The sequence below is a fragment of the Lissotriton helveticus genome, chromosome 5_1 (assembly GCF_964261635.1).
Source record: "Lissotriton helveticus chromosome 5_1, aLisHel1.1, whole genome shotgun sequence".
Classification (NCBI taxonomy): domain Eukaryota; kingdom Metazoa; phylum Chordata; class Amphibia; order Caudata; family Salamandridae; genus Lissotriton; species Lissotriton helveticus.
The window spans coordinates 499,009,059-499,028,795 of record NC_136065.1 but is presented as its reverse complement, the minus strand read 5'-3'; the positions used below and the strand labels follow the sequence as shown (position 1 = coordinate 499,028,795).

The 19,737-nt window shown below is 49.8% G+C and overlaps 1 protein-coding gene across 1 annotated transcript in view; it reads left to right on the top strand.

Moving 5' to 3' along the window:
* Positions 1 to 19,737, top strand: part of LOC144752502 (intermembrane lipid transfer protein VPS13D-like) — a 189,641-nt gene that overhangs the window by 161,560 nt on the left and 8,344 nt on the right. The window lies entirely within an intron of this gene.

Here is a 19,737-nt window from a genome sequence, read left to right as displayed (position 1 = left end):
TTAATGTTGAAAACCAAGTCATGTAACTTGTCCCTTTTGAAAGAGTACTGTTGGACAGGCCCCATGAAGGGCTCGCTCCCTCCCCGCAGGACAGGGCCCGGGCCACCGTCAGCACCATTGCCCGGCCCAGCCGCCATCTTGGACACGGCACCACGCGGCCGCGCGGCCTCAGCCCGACCCCAACCCTGGGCCTGGCCAGGCCCCGACATCCCGGCACCACCCTCCACCCAGGAGGTGAACGGACCACTTGGCAGGTCAATGGGAGTAAGAAGTGTCGATGGCTCTCCCCCGCCAGGTGCCGAGCACCCCCAGCCTCCTCGGGCGCTGGCTCCACCCCCCTGCTGGGTGTCTGGACTCCCTCATCCCAGACCTCCCGACCTCCAAGAGCGAGGGTCCGGACATCAAAGGGCGCCAGACCTATAACTGAGGCCGCCCCAGGACAGGAAGGGAGTTGTATCCTGGAGTCGAGAGACACCGCGACGAACTCATCCTTGACGGACTGCTGGCGCTGCCACAGCCCGGCCTTGTGAACTATTGTCCTGCCTGCTGGCGCTGCCGCGGCCCTCTACAACCTTCATCCTCGTGGGACCTGCTGGCGCTGCCGCGGCCCTCTGCAACCTTCATCCTCGTGGGACCTGCTGGCGCTGCCGCGGCCCGTTGTAACCTTCATCCTCGTGGGACCTGCTGGCGCTGCCGCGGCCCGTTGCAACCTGCATTCTCGTGGGACCTGCTGGCGCTGCCGCGGCCCGTTGTAACCTTCATCCTCGTTGGGACCTGCTGGCGCTGCCGCGGCCCGTTGCCACCTACGACCTCTTCGGGACCTGCCGGCGCTGCCGCGGTCTGACCCATCCGAACACCGAGCTCGAGGATTGTGAGCTATCACCGTTACACCGCCGTACCCGTGGGTACCAAGACTGTCCCGCTACCCCCTTCCCTTACTAGAGACTAGAATTGAGAGGATCATCGTGTCCTGATCGCCCTGTATCGTACCACTCTACTACAAGAATTGCCTATAAAAGGTGTTACCCTGATCTTTGTGTGGTGTCCATCTGTGGGGGGGAAGTTACCTGTCTGTGCGATCACGGTGCTCGGCCGACCCTCCAGGTCCCCGTCTAACAAGTACATATATTCATTTCAAAAGAATATACAAATCCAGCACTTTTTAGGTCTCGGCAACGAGATCTATTGTCGCCGAGTTCGCTCGCAAGGGAAGACAGAGCGGTGCACGAGCCGACCAGGGTCTGTGGACGCGCACACACCAAGGCAGGCAGGCAGGCACGTGCCAGACACACATAGACAGACAGACAGACAGACAGACACACGCACACACACGCGGACACACACACACCCTCCCTCTCTGCCCACTCCCTCTCTGCCGCCCCCCTCTACCCCCACTCACCGGGCTCTTTCCCTCCGCAGCGGGTCAGTCATGGCAGCAGGCAGACTCTGTGTCTTCTCCGGCGATCTTCAGCTGATGTGCACGCCCACGCTGCGTCTCGTGCGCGCCCACCACGCTGTTTCGCGCCCGTTGATGCTCAGCTTGTGATTACTACTCCTTCTAACCCGGATTCTAAATTACTATTTCTTGGTTCTCTAACTCCACTCTGTTGATTCGTAACAAACTGATATTCAGCACATTTCACAGTCTCGCTTTTGCTTCTCATAAATACAATAAGATTATTTTAAGCAAATGTCTACCCTTCTTTTGGTCCTGTGCCTATTATGGTTCGGACTATAGAGTTTTAGAAAGTGTGGTGGAAGATTCCATGAGTGCAGAGTAGTGAGTGCAGAGTGTGAGTGCAGAGTGTGAGTGCAGAGTGTGAGTGCAGAGTGTGAGTGCAGAGTGTGAGTGCAGAGTGTGAGTGCAGAGTGTGAGTGCAGAGTGTGAGTGCAGAGTGTGAGTGCAGAGTGCAGAGTGAGTGTGCAGAGTAGTGAGTGTGCAGAGTAGTGAGTGTGCAGAGAGAGTGTGCAGAGAGAGTGTGCAGAGAGAGTGTGCAGAGAGAGTGTGCAGAGAGAGTGTGCAGAGAGAGTGTGCAGAGAGAGTGTGCAGAGAGAGTGTGCAGAGAGAGTGTGCAGAGAGAGTGTGCAGAGAGAGTGTGCAGAGAGAGTGTGCAGAGAGAGTGTGCAGAGAGAGTGTGCAGAGAGAGTGTGCAGAGTAGTGAGTGCAGAGTAGTGAGTGCAGAGTAGTGAGTGCAGAGTAGTGAGTGCAGAGTAGTGAGTGCAGAGTGAGTGTGCAGAGTAGTGAGTGTGCAGAGTAGTGAGTGTGCAGAGTAGTGAGTGTGCAGAGTAGTGAGTGTGCAGAGTAGTGAGTGTGCAGAGTAGTGAGTGTGCAGAGTAGTGAGTGTGCAGAGTAGTGAGTGCAGAGTAGTGAGTGCAGAGTAGTGAGTAGTGAGTAGTGAGTGCAGAGTAGTGAGTAGTGAGTGCAGAGTAGTGAGTGCAGAGTAGTGAGTGCAGAGTAGTGAGTGCAGAGTAGTGAGTGCAGAGTAGTGAGTAGTGTGTAGTGAGTGCAGAGTAGTGAGTGCAGAGTAGTGAGTGCAGAGTAGTGAGTGCAGTGTAGTGAGTGCAGTGTAGTGAGTGCAGAGTAGTGAGTGCAGAGTAGTGAGTGCAGAGTAGTGAGTGCAGAGTAGTGAGTGCAGAGTAGTGAGTAGTGAGTGCAGAGTAGTGAGTAGTGAGTGCAGGGTAGTGAGTGCAGAGTAGTGAGTGCAGAGTAGTGAGTAGTGAGTGCAGAGTAGTGAGTGCTAGGTAGTGAGTAGTGAGTGCATAGTGAGTGCAGAGTAGTGAGTAGTGAGTGCAGAGTAGTGAGTGCAGAGTAGTGAGTGCAGAGTAGTGAGTAGTGAGTGCAGAGTAGTGAGTAGTGAGTAGTGAGTGCAGGGTAGTGAGTGCAGAGTAGTGAGTGCAGAGTAGTGAGTAGTGAGTGCAGAGTAGTGAGTGCTAGGTAGTGAGTAGTGAGTGCATAGTGAGTGCAGAGTAGTGAGTAGTGAGTGCAGAGTAGTGAGTAGTGAGTGCAGAGTAGTGAGTAGTGAGTGCAGAGTAGTGAGTAGTAAGTGCAGAGTAGTGAGTAGTGAGTGCAGAGTAGTGAGTAGTGAGTAGTGTGTAGTGAGTGCAGAGTAGTGAGTGCAGAGTAGTGAGTGCAGAGTAGTGAGTGCAGTGTAGTGAGTGCAGTGTAGTGAGTGCAGTGTAGTGAGTGCAGAGTAGTGAGTGCAGAGTAGTGAGTGCAGAGTAGTGAGTGCAGAGTAGTGAGTGCAGAGTAGTGAGTGCAGAGTAGTGAGTGCAGTGTAGTGAGTGCAGAGTAGTGAGTAGTGAGTGCAGAGTAGTGAGTGCAGAGTAGTGAGTAGTGAGTGCAGAGTAGTGAGTAGTGAGTGCAGGGTAGTGAGTGCAGAGTAGTGAGTGCAGAGTAGTAAGTAGTGAGTGCAGAGTAGTGAGTAGTGAGTGCAGAGTAGTGAGTGCAGAGTAGTGAGTGCAGAGTAGTGAGTAGTGAGTGCAGAGTGTGAGTAGTGAGTAGTGAGTGCAGAGTAGTGAGTGCAGAGTAGTGAGTAGTGAGTGCAGAGTAGTGAGTAGTGAGTGCAGAGTAGTGAGTGCAGAGTAGTGAGTAGTGAGTGCAGAGTAGTGAGTAGTGAGTGCAGAGTAGTGAGTGCAGAGTAGTGAGTAGTGAGTGCAGAGTAGTGAGTAGTGAGTGCAGAGTAGTGAGTAGTGAGTGCAGAGTAGTGAGTAGTGAGTGCTGAGTAGTGAGTAGTGAGTGCATAGTGAGTGCAGAGTAGTGAGTAGTGAGTGCAGAGTAGTGAGTAGTGAGTAGTGAGTGCAGAGTAGTGAGTAGTGAGTGCAGAGTAGTGAGTAGTGAGTGCAGAGTAGTGAGTAGTAAGTGCAGAGTAGTGAGTAGTGAGTGCAGAATAGTGAGTAGTGAGTAGTGAGTGCAGAGTGTGAGTAGTGAGTGCAGAGTGTGAGTAGTGAGTGCAGAGTAGTGAGTGCAGAGTAGTGAGTAGTGAGTGCAGAGTAGTGAGTGCAGAGTAGTGAGTAGTGAGTGCAGAGTAGTGAGTAGTGAGTGCAGAGTAGTGAGTGCAGAGTAGTGAGTAGTGAGTGCAGAGTAGTGAGTAGTGAGTGCAGAGTAGTGAGTAGTGAGTGCTGAGTAGTGAGTAGTGAGTGCATAGTGAGTGCAGAGTAGTGAGTAGTGAGTGCAGAGTAGTGAGTAGTGAGTGCAGAGTAGTGAGTAGTGAGTGCAGAGTAGTGAGTAGTAAGTGCAGAGTAGTGAGTAGTAAGTGCAGAGTAGTGAGTAGTGAGTAGTGATTGCAGAGTAGTGAGTAGTGAGTGCAGAGTAGTGAGTGCAGAGTAGGGAGTGCAGAGTAGTGAGTAGTGAGTGCAGAGTAGTGAGTGCAGAGTAGTGAGTAGTGAGTGCAGAGTAGTGAGTAGTGAGTGCAGAGTAGTGAGTGCAGAGTAGTAAGTAGTGAGTGCAGAGTAGTGAGTGCAGAGTAGTGAGTAGTGAGTGCAGAGTAGTGAGTGCAGAGCAGTGAGTGCAGAGCAGTGAGTGCAGAGCAGTGAGTGCAGAGCAGTGAGTGCAGAGTAGTGAGTGCAGAGTAGTGAGTAGTGTGTAGTGGGTGCAGAGTAGTGAGTGCAGAGTAGTGAGTGCAGAGTAGTGAGTAGTGAGTGCAGTGAGTGCAGTGTAGTGAGTGCAGAGTAGTGAGTAGTGAGTGCAGAGTAGTGAGTGCAGAGTAGTGAGTAGTGAGTGCAGGGTAGTGAGTGCAGAGTAGTGAGTGCAGAGTAGTGAGTAGTGAGTGCAGAGTAGTGAGTGCAGAGTAGTGAGTGCAGAGTAGTGAGTAGTGAGTAGTGAGTGCAGAGTGTGAGTAGTGAGTAGTGAGTGTAGAGTAGTGAGTGCAGAGTAGTGAGTAGTGAGTGCAGAGTAGTGAGTGCGGAGTAGTGAGTGCAGAGTAGTGAGTAGTGAGTGCAGAGTAGTGAGTAGTGAGTGCAGAGTAGTGAGTAGTGAGTAGTGAGTGCAGAGTAGTGAGTAGTGAGTAGTGAGTGCAGAGTAGTGAGTAGTGAGTGCAGAGTAGTGAGTAGTGAGTGCAGAGTAGTGAGTAGTGAGTGCAGAGTAGTGAGTAGTGAGTGCAGAGTAGTGAGTAGTGAGTGCAGAGTAGTGAGTAGTGAGTGCAGAGTAGTGAGTAGTGAGTGCAGAGTAGTGAGTAGTGAGTGCAGAGTAGTGAGTAATGAGTAGTGAGTAATGAGTGCAGAGTAGTGAGTAGTGAGTGCAGAGTAGTGAGTAGTGAGTGCTGAGTAGTGAGTAGTGAGTGCATAGTGAGTGCTGAGTAGTGAGTGCAGAGTAGTGAGTAGTGAGTAGTGAGTGCAGAGTAGTGAGTAGTGAGTGCAGAGTAGTGAGTAGTAAGTGCAGAGTAGTGAGTAGTGAGTGCAGAGTAGTGAGTAGTGAGTGCAGAGTAGTGAGTGCAGAGTAGTGAGTAGTGAGTGCAGAGTAGTGAGTAGTGAGTGCATAGTGAGTGCTGAGTAGTGAGTGCAGAGTAGTGAGTAGTGAGTAGTGAGTGCAGAGTAGTGAGTAGTGAGTGCAGAGTAGTGAGTAGTAAGTGCAGAGTAGTGAGTAGTGAGTGCAGAGTAGTGAGTAGTGAGTGCAGAGTAGTGAGTAGTGAGTAGTGAGTGCAGAGTAGTGAGTGCAGAGTAGGGAGTGCAGAGTAGTGAGTAGTGAGTGCAGAGTAGTGAGTGCAGAGTAGTGAGTAGTGAGTGCAGAGTAGTGAGTAGTGAGTAGTGAGTGCAGAGCAGTGAGTAGTGAGTGCAGAGTAGTGAGTGCAGAGTAGTAAGTAGTGAGTGCAGAGTAGTGAGTGCAGAGTAGTGAGTGCAGAGTAGTGAGTAGTGAGTGCAGAGTAGTGAGTGCAGAGTAGTGAGTAGTGAGTGCAGAGCAGTGAGTGCAGAGCAGTGAGTGCAGAGCAGTGAGTGCAGAGCAGTGAGTGCAGAGTAGTGAGTAGTGAGTAGTGAGTGCAGCGTAGTGAGTGCAGAGTAGTGAGTAGTGAGTGCAGAGTAGTGAGTAGTAAGTGCAGAGTAGTGAGTAGTGAGTGCAGAATAGTGAGTAGTGAGTAGTGAGTGCAGAGTGTGAGTAGTGAGTGCAGAGTAGTGAGTGCAGAGTGTGAGTAGTGAGTGCAGAGCAGTGAGTGCAGAGCAGTGAGTGCAGAGCAGTGAGTGCAGAGCAGTGAGTAGTGAGTAGTGAGTGCAGAGTAGTGAGTGCAGAGTAGTGAGTGCAGAGTAGTGAGTAGTGAGTGCAGGGCAGTGAGTGCAGAGCAGTGAGTGCAGAGTAGTGAGTGCAGAGTAGTGAGTAGTGTGTAGTGAGTGCTGAGTAGTGAGTAGTGAGTGCAGAGTAGTGAGTGCAGAGTAGTGAGTAGTGAGTGCAGAGTAGTGAGTAGTGAGTGCAGAGTAGTGAGTGCAGAGTAGTGAGTGCAGAGTAGTGAGTGCAGAGTAGTGAGTGCAGAGTAGTGAGTAGTGAGTGCAGAGTAGTGAGTGCAGAGTAGTGAGTAGTGAGTGCAGAGTAGTGAGTAGTGAGTAGTGAGTAGTGAGTGCAGAGTAGTGAGTAGTGAGTGCAGAGTAGTGAGTAGTGAGTGCAGAGTAGTGAGTAGTGAGTGCAGAGTAGTGAGTGCAGAGTAGTGAGTGCAGAGTAGTGAGTGCAGAGTAGTGAGTGCAGAGTAGTGAGTGCAGAGTAGTGAGTAGTGAGTGCAGAGTAGTGAGTAGTGAGTGCAGAGTAGTGAGTGCAGAGTAGTGAGTGCAGAGTAGTGAGTGCAGAGCAGTGAGTGCAGAGTAGTGAGTGCAGAGTAGTGAGTAGTGAGGAGTGAGTGCAGAGTAGTGAGGAGTGAGTGCAGAGTAGTGAGGAGTGAGTGCAGAGTAGTGAGTAGTGAGTGCAGAGTAGTGACTAGTGAGTGCAGAGTAGTGAGTGCAGAGTAGTGAGTAGTGAGTGCAGAGTAGTGAGTACAGAGTAGTGAGTAGTGAGTGCAGAGTAGTGAGTGCAGAGCAGTGAGTGCAGAGCAGTGAGTGCAGAGCAGTGAGTGCAGAGCAGTGAGTGCAGAGCAGTGAGTGCAGAGCAGTGAGTGCAGAGCAGTGAGTGCAGAGCAGTGAGTGCAGAGTAGTGAGTGCAGAGTAGTGAGTAGTGTGTAGTGAGTGCAGAGTAGTGAGTAGTGAGTGCAGAGTAGTGAGTAGTGAGTGCAGAGTAGTGAGTAGTGAGTGCAGAGTAGTGAGTGCAGAGTAGTGAGTAGTGAGTGCAGAGTAGTGAGTGCAGAGTAGTGAGTAGTGAGTGCAGAGTAGTGAGTGCAGAGTAGTGAGTGCAGAGTAGTGAGTGCAGAGTAGTGAGTGCAGAGTAGTGAGTAGTGAGTGCAGAGTAGTGAGTAGTGAGTGCAGAGTAGTGAGTGCGGAGTAGTGAGTAGTGAGTGCAGAGTAGTGAGTAGTGAGTGCAGAGTAGTGAGTGCAGAGTAGTGAGTAGTGAGTGCAGAGTAGTGAGTGCAGAGTAGTGAGTAGTGAGTGCAGAGTAGTGAGTAGTGAGTAGTGAGTGCAGAGTAGTGAGTAGTGAGTGCAGAGTAGTGAGTAGTAAGTGCAGAGTAGTGAGTAGTGAGTGCAGAGTAGTGAGTAGTAAGTGCAGAGTAGTGAGTAGTGAGTGCAGAGTTGTGAGTAGTGAGTGCAGAGTAGTGAGTAGTGAGTGCAGAGTAGTGAGTGCAGAGTAGTGAGTAGTGAGTGCAGAGTAGTGAGTGCAGAGTAGTGAGTGCAGAGTAGTGAGTAGTGAGTGCAGAGTAGTGAGTAGTGAGTGCAGAGTAGTGAGTGCAGAGTAGTGAGTGCAGAGTAGTGAGTAGTGAGTGCAGAGTAGTGAGTGCAGAGTAGTGAGTGCAGAGTAGTGAGTAGTGAGTGCAGAGTAGTGAGTGCAGAGTAGTGAGTAGTGAGTGCAGAGTAGTGAGTGCAGAGTAGTGAGTAGTGAGTGCAGAGTAGTGAGTAGTGAGTGCAGAGTAGTGAGTAGTGAGTGCTGAGTAGTGAGTGCAGAGTAGTGTGTAGTGAGTGCAGAGTAGTGAGTGCAGAGTAGTGTGTAGTGAGTGCAGAGTAATGAGTGCAGAGTAGTGAGTGCAGAGTAGTGAGTGCAGAGTAGTGCGTGGTGAGTAGTGAGTAGTGAGTGCAGAGTAGTGAGTGCAGAGTAGTGAGTAGTGATTGCAGAGTAGTGAGTAGTGAGTGCAGAGTAGTGAGTAGTGTGTAGTCAGTGCAGAGTAGTGAGTAGTGAGTGCAGAGTAGTGAGTAGTGAGTGCAGAGTAGTGAGTGCAGAGTAGTGAGTAGTGAGTGCAGAGTAGTGAGTGCAGAGTAGTGAGTAGTGAGTGCAGAGTAGTGAGTGCAGAGTAGTGAGTGCAGAGTAGTGAGTAGTGAGTGCAGAGTAGTGAGTAGTGAGTGCAGAGTAGTGAGTGCAGAGTAGTGAGTAGTGAGTGCAGAGCAGTGAGTGCAGAGTAGTGAGTGCAGACTAGTGAGTAGTGAGTGCAGAGCAGTGAGTGCAGAGCAGTGAGTGCAGAGTAGTGAGTGCAGAGTAGTGAGTGCAGAGTAGTGAGTAGTGAGTGCAGAGTAGTGAGTGCAGAGTAGTGAGTGCAGAGTAGTGAGTGCAGAGTAGTGAGTAGTGAGTGCAGAGTAGTGAGTAGTGAGTGCAGAGTAGTGAGTGCAGAGTAGTGAGTAGTGAGTGCAGAGTAATGAGTAGTGAGTGCAGAGTAGTGAGTTGAGTAGTGAGTGCAGAGTAGTGAGTTGAGTAGTGAGTGCAGAGTAGTGAGTTGAGTAGTGAGTGCAGAGTAGTGAGTGCAGAGTAGTGAGTGCAGAGTAGTGAGTAGTGAGTGCAGAGTAGTGAGTGCAGAGTAGTGAGTGCAGAGTAGTGAGTGGTGAGTAGTGAGTAGTGAGTGCAGAGTAGTGAGTAGTGAGTGCAGAGTAGTGAGTGCAGAGTAGTGAGTGCAGAGTAGTGAGTGCTGAGTAGTGAGTGCTGAGTAGTGAGTGCAGAGTAGTGAGTGCAGAGTAGTGAGTGCAGAGTAGTGAGTGCAGAGTAGTGAGTGCAGAGTAGTGAGTAGTGAGTGCAGAGTAGTGAGTAGTGAGTGCAGAGTAGTGAGTGCAGAGTAGTGAGTGCAGAGTAGTGAGTGCAGAGTAGTGAGTAGTGAGTGCAGAGTAGTGAGTGCAGAGTAGTGAGTGCAGAGTAGTGAGTGCAGAGTAGTGAGTGCAGAGTAGTGAGTAGTGAGTGCAGAGTAGTGAGTGCAGAGTAGTGAGTGCAGAGTAGTGAGTGCAGAGTAGTGAGTGCAGAGTAGTGAGTAGTGAGTGCAGAGTAGTGAGTGCAGAGTAGTGAGTGGTGAGTAGTGAGTAGTGAGTGCAGAGTAGTGAGTAGTGAGTAGTGAGTGCAGAGTAGTGAGTGCAGAGTAGTGAGTGCAGAGTAGTGAGTGCAGAGTAGTGAGTAGTGAGTGCAGAGTAGTGAGTAGTGAGTAGTGAGTGCATAGTGAGTGCAGAGTAGTGAGTGCAGAGTAGTGAGTAGTGAGTGCAGAGTAGTGAGTGCAGAGTAGTGAGTGCAGAGTAGTGAGTAGTGAGTGCAGAGTAGTGAGTGCAGAGTAGTGAGTAGTGAGTAGTGAGTGCAGAGTAGTGAGTGCAGAGTAGTGAGTGCAGAGTAGTGAGTGCAGAGTAGTGAGTAGTGAGTGCAGAGTAGTGAGTGCAGAGTAGTGAGTGCAGAGTAGTGAGTGCAGAGTAGTGAGTGCAGAGTAGTGAGTGTGAGTACAGAGTAGTGAGTGCAGAGTAGTGAGTAGTGAGTGCAGAGTAGTGAGTGCAGAGTAGTGAGTGCAGAGTAGTGAGTAGTGAGTGCAGAGCAGTGAGTGCAGAGCAGTGAGTGCAGAGTAGTAAGTGCAGAGTAGTGAGTGCAGAGTAGTGAGTAGTGAGTGCAGAGTAGTGAGTGCAGAGTAGTGAGTGCAAAGTAGTAAGTGCAGAGTAGTGAGTAGTGAGTGCAGAGTAGTGAGTAGTGAGTGCAGAGTAGTGAGTGCAGAGTAGTGAGTAGTGAGTGCAGAGTAGTGAGTGCAGAGTAGTGAGTAGTGAGTAGTGAGTGCAGAGTAGTGAGTGCAGAGTGAGTAGTTAGTGCAGAGTAGTGAGTGCATAGTAGTGAGTAGTGAGTGCAGAGTAGTGAGTAGTGTGTAGTGAGTGCTGAGTAGTGAGTGCAGAGTAGTGAGTGCAGAGTAGTGAGTAGTGAGTAGTGAGTGCAGAGTAGTGAGTGCAGAGTAGTGAGTGCAGAGTAGTGAGTAGTGAGTGCAGAGTAGTGAGTAGTGAGTGCAGAGTAGTGAGTGCAGAGTAGTGAGTAGTGAGTGCAGAGTAGTGAGTGCAGAGTAGTGAGTGCAGAGTAGTGAGTGTGAGTACAGAGTAGTGAGTGCAGAGTAGTGAGTAGTGAGTGCAGAGTAGTGAGTGCAGAGTAGTGAGTAGTGAGTGCAGAGCAGTGAGTGCATAGCAGTGAGTGCAGAGCAGTGAGTGCAGAGTAGTGAGTGCAGAGTAGTGAGTAGTGAGTGCAGAGTAGTGAGTGCAAAGTAGTAAGTGCAGAGTAGTGAGTAGTGAGTGCAGAGTAGTGAGTAGTGAGTGCAGAGTAGTGAGTAGTGAGTGCAGAGTAGTGAGTAGTGAGTGCAGAGTAGTGAGTGCAGAGTGAGTAGTGAGTGCAGAGTAGTGAGTGCAGAGTGAGAGTAGTGAGTGCAGAGTAGTGAGTAGTGAGTGCAGAGTAGTGAGTAGTGAGTGCAGAGTAGTGAGTAGTGAGTGCAGAGTAGTGAGTGCAGAGTAGTGAGTGCAGAGTAGTGAGTGCAGAGTAGTGAGTAGTGAGTGCAGAGTAATGAGTAGTGAGTGCAGAGTAGTGAGTGCAGAGTAGTGAGTTGAGTAGTGAGTTGAGTAGTGAGTGCAGAGTAGTGAGTTGAGTAGTGAGTGCAGAGTAGTGAGTGCAGAGTAGTGAGTGCAGAGTAGTGAGTAGTGAGTGCAGAGTAGTGAGTGCAGAGTAGTGAGTGCAGAGTAGTGAGTAGTGAGTAGTGAGTGCAGAGTAGTGAGTGCTGAGTAGTGAGTGCAGAGTAGTGAGTGCAGAGTAGTGAGTGCAGAGTAGTGAGTAGTGAGTGCAGAGTAGTGAGTAGTGAGTGCAGAGTAGTGAGTGCAGAGTAGTGAGTGCAGAGTAGTGAGTAGTGAGTGCAGAGTAGTGAGTGCAGAGTAGTGAGTGCAGAGTAGTGAGTGCAGAGTAGTGAGTGCAGAGTAGTGAGTAGTGAGTGCAGAGTAGTGAGTGCAGAGTAGTGAGTAGTGAGTAGTGAGTGCAGAGTAGTGAGTGCAGAGTAGTGAGTAGTGAGTGCAGAGTAGTGAGTAGTGAGTGCAGAGTAGTGAGTGCAGAGTAGTGAGTGCAGAGTAGTGAGTAGTGAGTGCAGAGTAGTGAGTAGTAAGTGCAGAGTAGTGAGTAGTGAGTGCAGAGTAGTGAGTAGTGAGTGCAGAGTAGTGAGTAGTGAGTGCAGAGTAGTGAGTGCAGAGTAGTGAGTGCAGAGTAGTGAGTGCAGAGTAGTGAGTGGTGAGTAGTGAGTAGTGAGTGCAGAGTAGTGAGTAGTGAGTGCAGAGTAGTGAGTAGTGAGTAGTGTGTAGTGAGTGCAGAGTAGTGAGTGCAGAGTAGTGAGTGCAGAGTAGTGAGTAGTGAGTAGTGAGTGCAGAGTAGTGAGTGCAGAGTAGTGAGTGCAGAGTAGTGAGTAGTGAGTGCAGAGTAGTGAGTAGTGAGTGCAGAGTAGTGAGTGCAGAGTAGTGAGTAGTGAGTGCAGAGTAGTGAGTAGTGAGTGCAGAGTAGTGAGTGCAGAGTAGTGAGTGCAGAGTAGTGAGTGCAGAGTAGTGAGTAGTGAGTGCAGAGTAGTGAGTGCAGAGTAGTGAGTAGTAGTGAGTGCAGAGTAGTGAGTAGTGAGTAGTGAGTGCAGAGTGTGAGTAGTGAGTAGTGAGTGCAGAGTAGTGAGTGCAGAGTAGTGAGTAGTGAGTGCAGAGTAGTGAGTGCAGAGTAGTGAGTGCAGAGTAGTGAGTAGTGAGTGCAGAGTAGTGAGTAGTGAGTGCAGAGTAGTGAGTGCAGAGTAGTGAGTGCAGAGTAGTGAGTAGTGAGTGCAGAGTAGTGAGTGCAGAGTAGTGAGTGCAGAGTAGTGAGTAGTGAGTGCAGAGTAGTGAGTAGTGAGTGCAGAGTAGTGAGTGCAGAGTAGTGAGTAGTGAGTGCAGAGTAGTGAGTGCAGAGTAGTGAGTAGTGAGTGCAGAGTAGTGAGTAGTGAGTGCAGAGTAGTGAGTAGTGAGTGCAGAGTAGTGAGTGCAGAGTAGTGAGTAGTGAGTGCAGAGTAGTGAGTAGTAAGTGCAGAGTAGTGAGTAGTAAGTGCAGAGTAGTGAGTAGTGAGTGCAGAGTAGTGAGTAGTGAGTGCAGAGTAGTGAGTGCAGAGTAGGGAGTGCAGAGTAGTGAGTAGTGAGTGCAGAGTAGTGAGTGCAGAGTAGTGAGTAGTGAGTGCAGAGTAGTGAGTAGTGAGTAGTGAGTGCAGAGTAGTGAGTGCAGAGTAGTAAGTAGTGAGTGCAGAGTAGTGAGTGCAGAGTAGTGAGTGCAGAGTAGTGAGTAGTGAGTGCAGAGTAGTGAGTGCAGAGTAGTGAGTAGTGAGTGCAGAGTAGTGAGTGCAGAGCAGTGAGTGCAGAGCAGTGAGTGCAGAGTAGTGAGTGCAGAGTAGTGTGTAGTGGAGTGCAGAGTAGTGTGAGTGCAGAGCAGTGAGTGCAGAGCAGTGAGTGCAGAGTAGTGAGTGCAGAGTAGTGAGTGCAGAGTAGTGAGTGCAGTGAGTGCAGTGTAGTGAGTGCAGAGTAGTGAGTAGTGAGTGCAGAGTAGTGAGTGCAGAGTAGTGAGTAGTGAGTGCAGAGTAGTGAGTAGTGAGTGCAGGGGGTAGTGAGTGCAGAGTAGTGAGTGCAGAGTAGTGAGTAGTGAGTGCAGAGTAGTGAGTAGTGAGTGCAGAGTAGTGAGTGCAGAGTAGTGAGTGCAGAGTAGTGAGTAGTGAGTGCAGAGTGTGAGTAGTGAGTAGTGAGTGCAGAGTAGTGAGTGCAGAGTAGTGAGTAGTGAGTGCAGAGTAGTGAGTGCAGAGTAGTGAGTAGTGAGTGCAGAGTAGTGAGTAGGGAGTGCAGAGTAGTGAGTAGTGAGTGCTGAGTAGTGAGTAGTGAGTGCATAGTGAGTGCAGAGTAGTGAGTAGTGAGTGCAGAGTAGTGAGTAGTGAGTAGTGAGTGCAGAGTAGTGAGTAGTGAGTGCAGAGTAGTGAGTAGTAAGTGCAGAGTAGTGAGTAGTGAGTGCAGAGTAGTGAGTAGTGAGTGCAGAGTAGTGAGTAGTGAGTGCAGAGTAGTGAGTAGTGAGTGCAGAGTAGTGAGTGCAGAGTAGTGAGTAGTGAGTGCTGAGTAGTGAGTGCAGAGTAGTGAGTAGTGAGTGTGGTGCTGAGTAGTGAGTAGTGAGTGCATAGTGAGTGCTGAGTAGTGAGTGCAGAGTAGTGAGTAGTGAGTAGTGAGTGCAGAGTAGTGAGTAGTGAGTGCAGAGTAGTGAGTAGTAAGTGCAGAGTAGTGAGTAGTGAGTGCAGAGTAGTGAGTGCAGAGTAGTGAGTAGTGAGTAGTGAGTGCAGAGTAGTGAGTGCAGAGTAGGGAGTGCAGAGTAGTGAGTAGTGAGTGCAGAGTAGTGAGTGCAGAGTAGTGAGTAGTGAGTGCAGAGTAGTGAGTAGTGAGTAGTGAGTGCAGAGCAGTGAGTAGTGAGTGCAGAGTAGTGAGTGCAGAGTAGTAAGTAGTGAGTGCAGAGTAGTGAGTGCAGAGTAGTGAGTGCAGAGTAGTGAATAGTGAGTGCAGAGTAGTGAGTGCAGAGTAGTGAGTAGTGAGTGCAGAGCAGTGAGTGCAGAGCAGTGAGTGCAGAGCAGTGAGTGCAGAGCAGTGAGTGCAGAGTAGTGAGTGCAGAGTAGTGAGTAGTGAGTGCAGAGTAGTGAGTGCAGAGTAGTGAGTAGTGAGTAGTGAGTGCAGAGTAGTGAGTGCAGAGTAGTGAGTAGTAAGTGCAGAGTAGTGAGTAGTGAGTGCAGAATAGTGAATAGTGAGTAGTGAGTGCAGAGTGTGAGTAGTGAGTGCAGAGTAGTGAGTGCAGAGTAGTGAGTGCAGAGTAGTGAGTGCAGAGTAGTGAGTGCAGAGTAGTGAGTGCAGAGTAGTGAGTGCAGAGTAGTGAGTAGTGAGTGCAGGGCAGTGAGTGCAGAGCAGTGATTGCAGAGTAGTGAGTGCAGAGTAGTGAGTGCAGAGTAGTGAGTGCAGAGTAGTGAGTGCAGAGTAGTGAGTGCAGAGTAGTGAGTGCAGAGTAGTGAGTGCAGAGTAGTGAGTGCAGAGTAGTGAGTAGTGAGTGCAGAGTAGTGAGTGCAGAGTAGTGAGTAGTGAGTGCAGAGTAGTGAGTGCAGAGTAGTGAGTGCAGAGTAGTGAGTGCAGAGTAGTGAGTGCAGAGTAGTGAGTGCAGAGTAGTGAGTAGTGAGTGCAGAGTAGTGAGTGCAGAGTAGTGAGTGCAGGGCAGTGAGTGCAGAGCAGTGAGTGCAGAGTAGTGAGTGCAGAGTAGTGAGTAGTGTGTAGTGAGTAGTGAGTGCTGAGTAGTGAGTAGTGAGTGCAGAGTAGTGAGTGCAGAGTAGTGAGTAGTGAGTGCAGAGTAGTGAGTAGTGAGTGCAGAGTAGTGAGTGCAGAGTAGTGAGTGCAGAGTAGTGAGTGCAGAGTAGTGAGTGCAGAGTAGTGAGTGCAGAGTAGTGAGTGCAGAGTAGTGAGTGCAGAGTAGTGAGTGCAGAGTAGTGAGTAGTGAGTGCAGGGCAGTGAGTGCAGAGCAGTGAGTGCAGAGTAGTGAGTGCAGAGTAGTGAGTAGTGTGTAGTGAGTGCAAAGTAGTGAGTAGTGAGTGCTGAGTAGTGAGTAGTGAGTGCAGAGTAGTGAGTGCAGAGTAGTGAGTAGTGAGTGCAGAGTAGTGAGTAGTGAGTGCAGAGTAGTGAGTGCAGAGTAGTGAGTGCAGAGTAGTGAGTGCAGAGTAGTGAGTGCAGAGTAGTGAGTAGTGAGTGCAGAGTAGTGAGTGCAGAGTAGTGAGTAGTGAGTAGTGAGTGCAGAGTAGTGAGTAGTGAGTGCAGAGTAGTGAGTGCAGAGTAGTGAGTGCAGAGTAGTGAGTGCAGAGTAGTGAGTGCAGAGTAGTGAGTAGTGAGTGCAGAGTAGTGAGTGCAGAGTAGTGAGTGCAGAGCAGTGAGTGCAGAGCAGTGAGTGCAGAGTAGTGAGTGCAGAGTAGTGAGTAGTGAGGAGTGAGTGCAGAGTAGTGAGTGCAGAGTAGTGAGTAGTGAGTGCAGAGTAGTGACTAGTGAGTGCAGAGTAGTGAGTGCAGAGTAGTGAGTAGTGAGTGCAGAGTAGTGAGTGCAGAGTAGTGAGTAGTGAGTGCAGAGTAGTGAGTGCAGAGTAGTGAGTGCAGAGTAGTGAGTGCAGAGTAGTGAGTGCAGAGTAGTGAGTGCAGAGTAGTGAGTGCAGAGTAGTGAGTAGTGAGTGCAGAGTAGTGAGTAGTGAGTGCAGAGTAGTGAGTAGTGAGTGCAGAGTAGTGAGTGCTGAGTAGTGAGTAGTGAGTGCAGAGTAGTGAGTAGTGAGTGCAGAGTAGTGAGTGCAGAGTAGTGAGTGCTGAGTAGTGAGTGCTGAGTAGTGAGTGCAGAGTAGTGAGTGCAGAGTAGTGAGTGAGTGAGTGCAGAGCAGTGAGTGCAGAGCAGTGAGTGCAGAGCAGTGAGTGCAGAGTAGTGAGTGCAGAGTAGTGAGTGCAGAGTAGTGAGTGCAGAGTAGTGAGTAGTGAGTGCAGAGTAGTGAGTGCAGAGTAGTGAGTAGTGAGTGCAGAGTAGTGAGTGCAGAGTAGTGAGTAGTGAGTGCAGAGTAGTGAGTGCAGAGTGAGTAGTGAGTGCAGAGTAGTGAGTGCAGAGTAGTGAGTGCAGAGTAGTGAGTGCAGAGTAGTGAGTGCAGAGCAGTGAGTGCAGAGCAGTGAGTGCAGAGCAGTGAGTGCAGAGTAGTGAGTGCAGAGTAGTGAGTAGTGTGTAGTGAGTGCAGAGTAGTGAGTAGTGAGTGCAGAGTAGTGAGTAGTGAGTGCAGAGTAGTGAGTAGTGAGTGCAGAGTAGTGAGTAGTGAGTGCAGAGTAGTGAGTAGTGAGTGCAGAGTAGTGAGTGCAGAGTAGTGAGTGCAGAGTTAGTGAGTGCAGAGCAGTGAGTGCAGAGCAGTGAGTGCAGAGCAGTGAGTGCAGAGCAGTGAGTAGGTGAGTGCAGAGTAGTGAGTAGTGAGTGCAGAGTAGTGAGTAGTGAGTGCAGAGTAGTGAGTAGTGAGTGCAGAGTAGTGAGTAGTGAGTGCAGAGTAGTGAGTGCAGAGTAGTGAGTAGTGAGTGCAGAGTAGTGAGTGCAGAGTAGTGAGTGCAGAGTAGTGAGTGCAGAGTAGTGAGTAGTGAGTGCAGAGTAGTGAGTGCAGAGTAGTGAGTAGTGAGTGCAGAGGTAGTGAGTGCAGAGTAGTGAGTAGTGAGTGCAGAGTAGTGAGTAGTGAGTGCAGAGTAGTGAGTAGTGAGTGCAGAGTAGTGAGTGCAGAGTAGTGAGTAGTGAGTGCAGAGTAGTGAGTGCAGAGTAGTGAGTAGTGAGTGCAGAGTAGTGAGTGCAGAGTAGTGAGTAGTGAGTGCTGAGTAGTGAGTGCAGAGTAGTGAGTGGTGAGTAGTGAGTGCAGAGTAGTGAGTGCAGAGTAGTGAGTAGTGATTGCAGAGTAGTGAGTAGTGAGTGCAGAGTAGTGAGTAGTGTGTAGTCAGTGCAGAGTAGTGATTAGTGAGTGCAGAGTAGTGAGTGCAGAGTAGTGAGTAGTGAGTGCAGAGTAGTGAGTAGTGAGTGCAGAGTAGTGAGTAGTGAGTGCAGAGTAGTGAGTGCAGAGTAGTGAGTGCAGAGTAGTGAGTAGTGAGTGCAGAGTAGTGAGTAGTGAGTGCAGAGTAGTGAGTGCAGAGTAGTGAGTAGTGAGTGCAGAGTAGTGAGTGCAGAGTAGTGAGTAGTGAGTGCAGAGTAGTGAGTGCAGAGTAGTGAGTGCAGAGTAGTGAGTGCAGAGTAGTGAGTAGTGAGTGCAGAGTAGTGAGTGCAGAGTTGTGAGTGCAGAGTTGTGAGTGCAGAGTAGTGAGTGCAGAGTAGTGAGTAGTGAGTGCAGAGTAGTGAGTAGTGAGTGCAGAGTAGTGAGTGCAGAGTAGTGAGTGAGTAGTGAGTGCAGAGTAGTGAGTGAGTAGTGAGTGCAGAGTAGTGAGTGCAGAGTAGTGAGTGCAGAGTAGTGAGTAGTGAGTGCAGAGTAGTGAGTGCAGAGTAGTGAGTGCAGAGTAGTGAGTAGTGAGTGCAGAGTAGTGAGTGCAGAGTAGTGAGTGCAGTGAGTAGTGAGTGCAGAGTAGTGAGTAGTGAGTGCTGAGTAGTGAGTGCAGAGTAGTGAGTAGTGAGTAGTGAGTGCAGAGTAGTGAGTGCAGAGTAGTGAGTGCTGAGTAGTGAGTGCTGAGTAGTGAGTGCAGAGTAGTGAGTGCAGAGTAGTGAGTGCAGAGTAGTGAGTGCAGAGTAGTGAGTGCAGAGTAGTGAGTAGTGAGTGCAGAGTAGTGAGTGCAGAGTAGTGAGTGCAGAGTAGTGAGTGCAGAGTAGTGAGTGCAGAGTAGTGAGTAGTGAGTGCAGAGTAGTGAGTGCAGAGTAGTGAGTGCAGAGTAGTGAGTAGTGAGTGCAGAGTAGTGAGTAGTGAGTGCAGAGTAGTGAGTGCAGAGTAGTGAGTAGTGAGTAGTGAGTGCAGAGTAGTGAGTGCAGAGTAGTGAGTGCAGAGTAGTGAGTAGTGAGTGCAGAGTAGTGAGTGCAGAGTAGTGAGTGCAGAGTAGTGAGTAGTGAGTGCAGAGTAGTGAGTGCAGAGTAGTGAGTGCAGAGTAGTGAGTGCAGAGTAGTGAGTGCAGAGTAGTGAGTAGTGAGTGCAGAGTAGTGAGTGCAGAGTAGTGAGTGCAGAGTAGTGAGTAGTGAGTGCAGAGTAGAGTAGTGAGTGCAGAGTAGTGAGTGCAGAGTAGTGAGTGAGTGAGTAGTGAGTGCAGAGTAGTGAGTGCAGAGTAGTGAGTGCAGAGTAGTGAGTAGTGAGTGCAGAGTAGTGAGTGCAGAGTAGTGAGTGCCAGAGTAGTGAGTGCAGAGTAGTGAGTGCAGAGTAGTGAGTGCAGAGTAGTGAGTGCAGAGTAGTGAGTGCAGAGTAGTGAGTGCAGAGTAGTGAGTAGTGAGTGCAGAGTAGTGAGTAGTGAGTGCAGAGTAGTGAGTGCAGAGTAGTGAGTAGTGAGTAGTGAGTGCAGAGTAGTGAGTGCAGAGTAGTGAGTGCAGAGTAGTGAGTGCAGAGTAGTGAGTGCAGAGTAGTGAGTGTGAGTAGTGAGTGCAGAGTAGTGAGTGCAGAGTAGTGAGTGCAGAGTAGTGAGTGCAGAGTAGTGAGTGCAGAGTAGTGAGTGCAGAGTAGTGAGTAGTGAGTGCAGAGTAGTGAGTGCAGAGTAGTGAGTGCAGAGTAGTGAGTGTGAGTCAGAGTAGTGAGTGCAGAGTAGTGAGTAGTGAGTGAGTAGTGAGTAGTGAGTGCAGAGTAGTGAGTGCAGAGTAGTGAGTGCAGAGTAGTGAGTGCAGAGTAGTGAGTGCAGAGTAGTGAGTGCAGAGTAGTGAGTAGTGAGTGCAGAGTAGTGAGTGCAGAGTAGTGAGGTGCAGAGTAGTGAGTAGTGAGTGCAGAGTAGTGAGTGCAGAGTAGTGAGTGCAGAGTGAGTAGTGAGTGCAGAGTAGTGAGTAGTGAGTGCAGAGTAGTGAGTAGTGAGTGCAGAGTAGTGCAGAGTAGTGAGTGCAGAGTAGTGAGTGCAGAGTAGTGAGTAGTGAGTGCAGTGAGTGAGTAGTGAGTGCAGAGTAGTGAGTAGTGAGTGCAGAGTAGTGAGTGCAGAGTAGTGAGTAGTGAGTAGTGAGTGCAGAGTAGTGAGTGCAGAGTAGTGAGTGCAGAGTAGTGAGTAGTGAGTGCAGAGTAGTGAGTAGTGAGTGCAGAGTAGTGAGTGCAGAGTAGTGAGTAGTGAGTGCAGAGTAGTGAGTGCAGAGTAGTGAGTGCAGAGTAGTGAGTGCAGTGCAGTAGTGAGTGTGAGTAGCAGAGTAGTGAGTGCAGAGTAGTGAGTAGTGAGTGCAGAGTAGTGAGTGCAGAGTAGTGAGTAGTGAGTGCAGAGCAGTGAGTGCAGAGCAGTGAGTGCAGAGTAGTGAGTAGTGAGTGCAGAGTAGTGAGTGCAGAGTAGTGAGTAGTGAGTGCAGAGTAGTGAGTGCAGAGTAGTGAGTGCAGAGTAGTGAGTAGTGAGTGCAGAGTAGTGAGTGCAGAGTAGTGAGTGCAGTGAGTGCAGAGTAGTGAGTGCAGAGTAGTGAGTAGTGAGTGCAGAGTAGTGAGTGCAGAGTGAGTAGTGAGTGCAGAGTAGTGAGTGCAGAGTAGTGAGTAGTGAGTGCAGAGTAGTGAGTAGTGAGTGCAGAGTAGTGAGTAGTGAGTGCAGAGTAGTGAGTGCAGAGTAGTGAGTGCAGAGTAGTGAGTAGTGAGTGCAGAGTAGTGAGTGCAGAGTAGTGAGTAGTGAGTGCAGAGTAGTGAGTGCAGAGTAGTGAGTAGTGAGTGCAGAGTAGATGAGTAGTGAGTGCAGAGTAGTGAGTGCAGAGTAGTGAGTGCAGAGTAGTGAGTTGAGTAGTGAGTGCAGAGTAGTGAGTGCA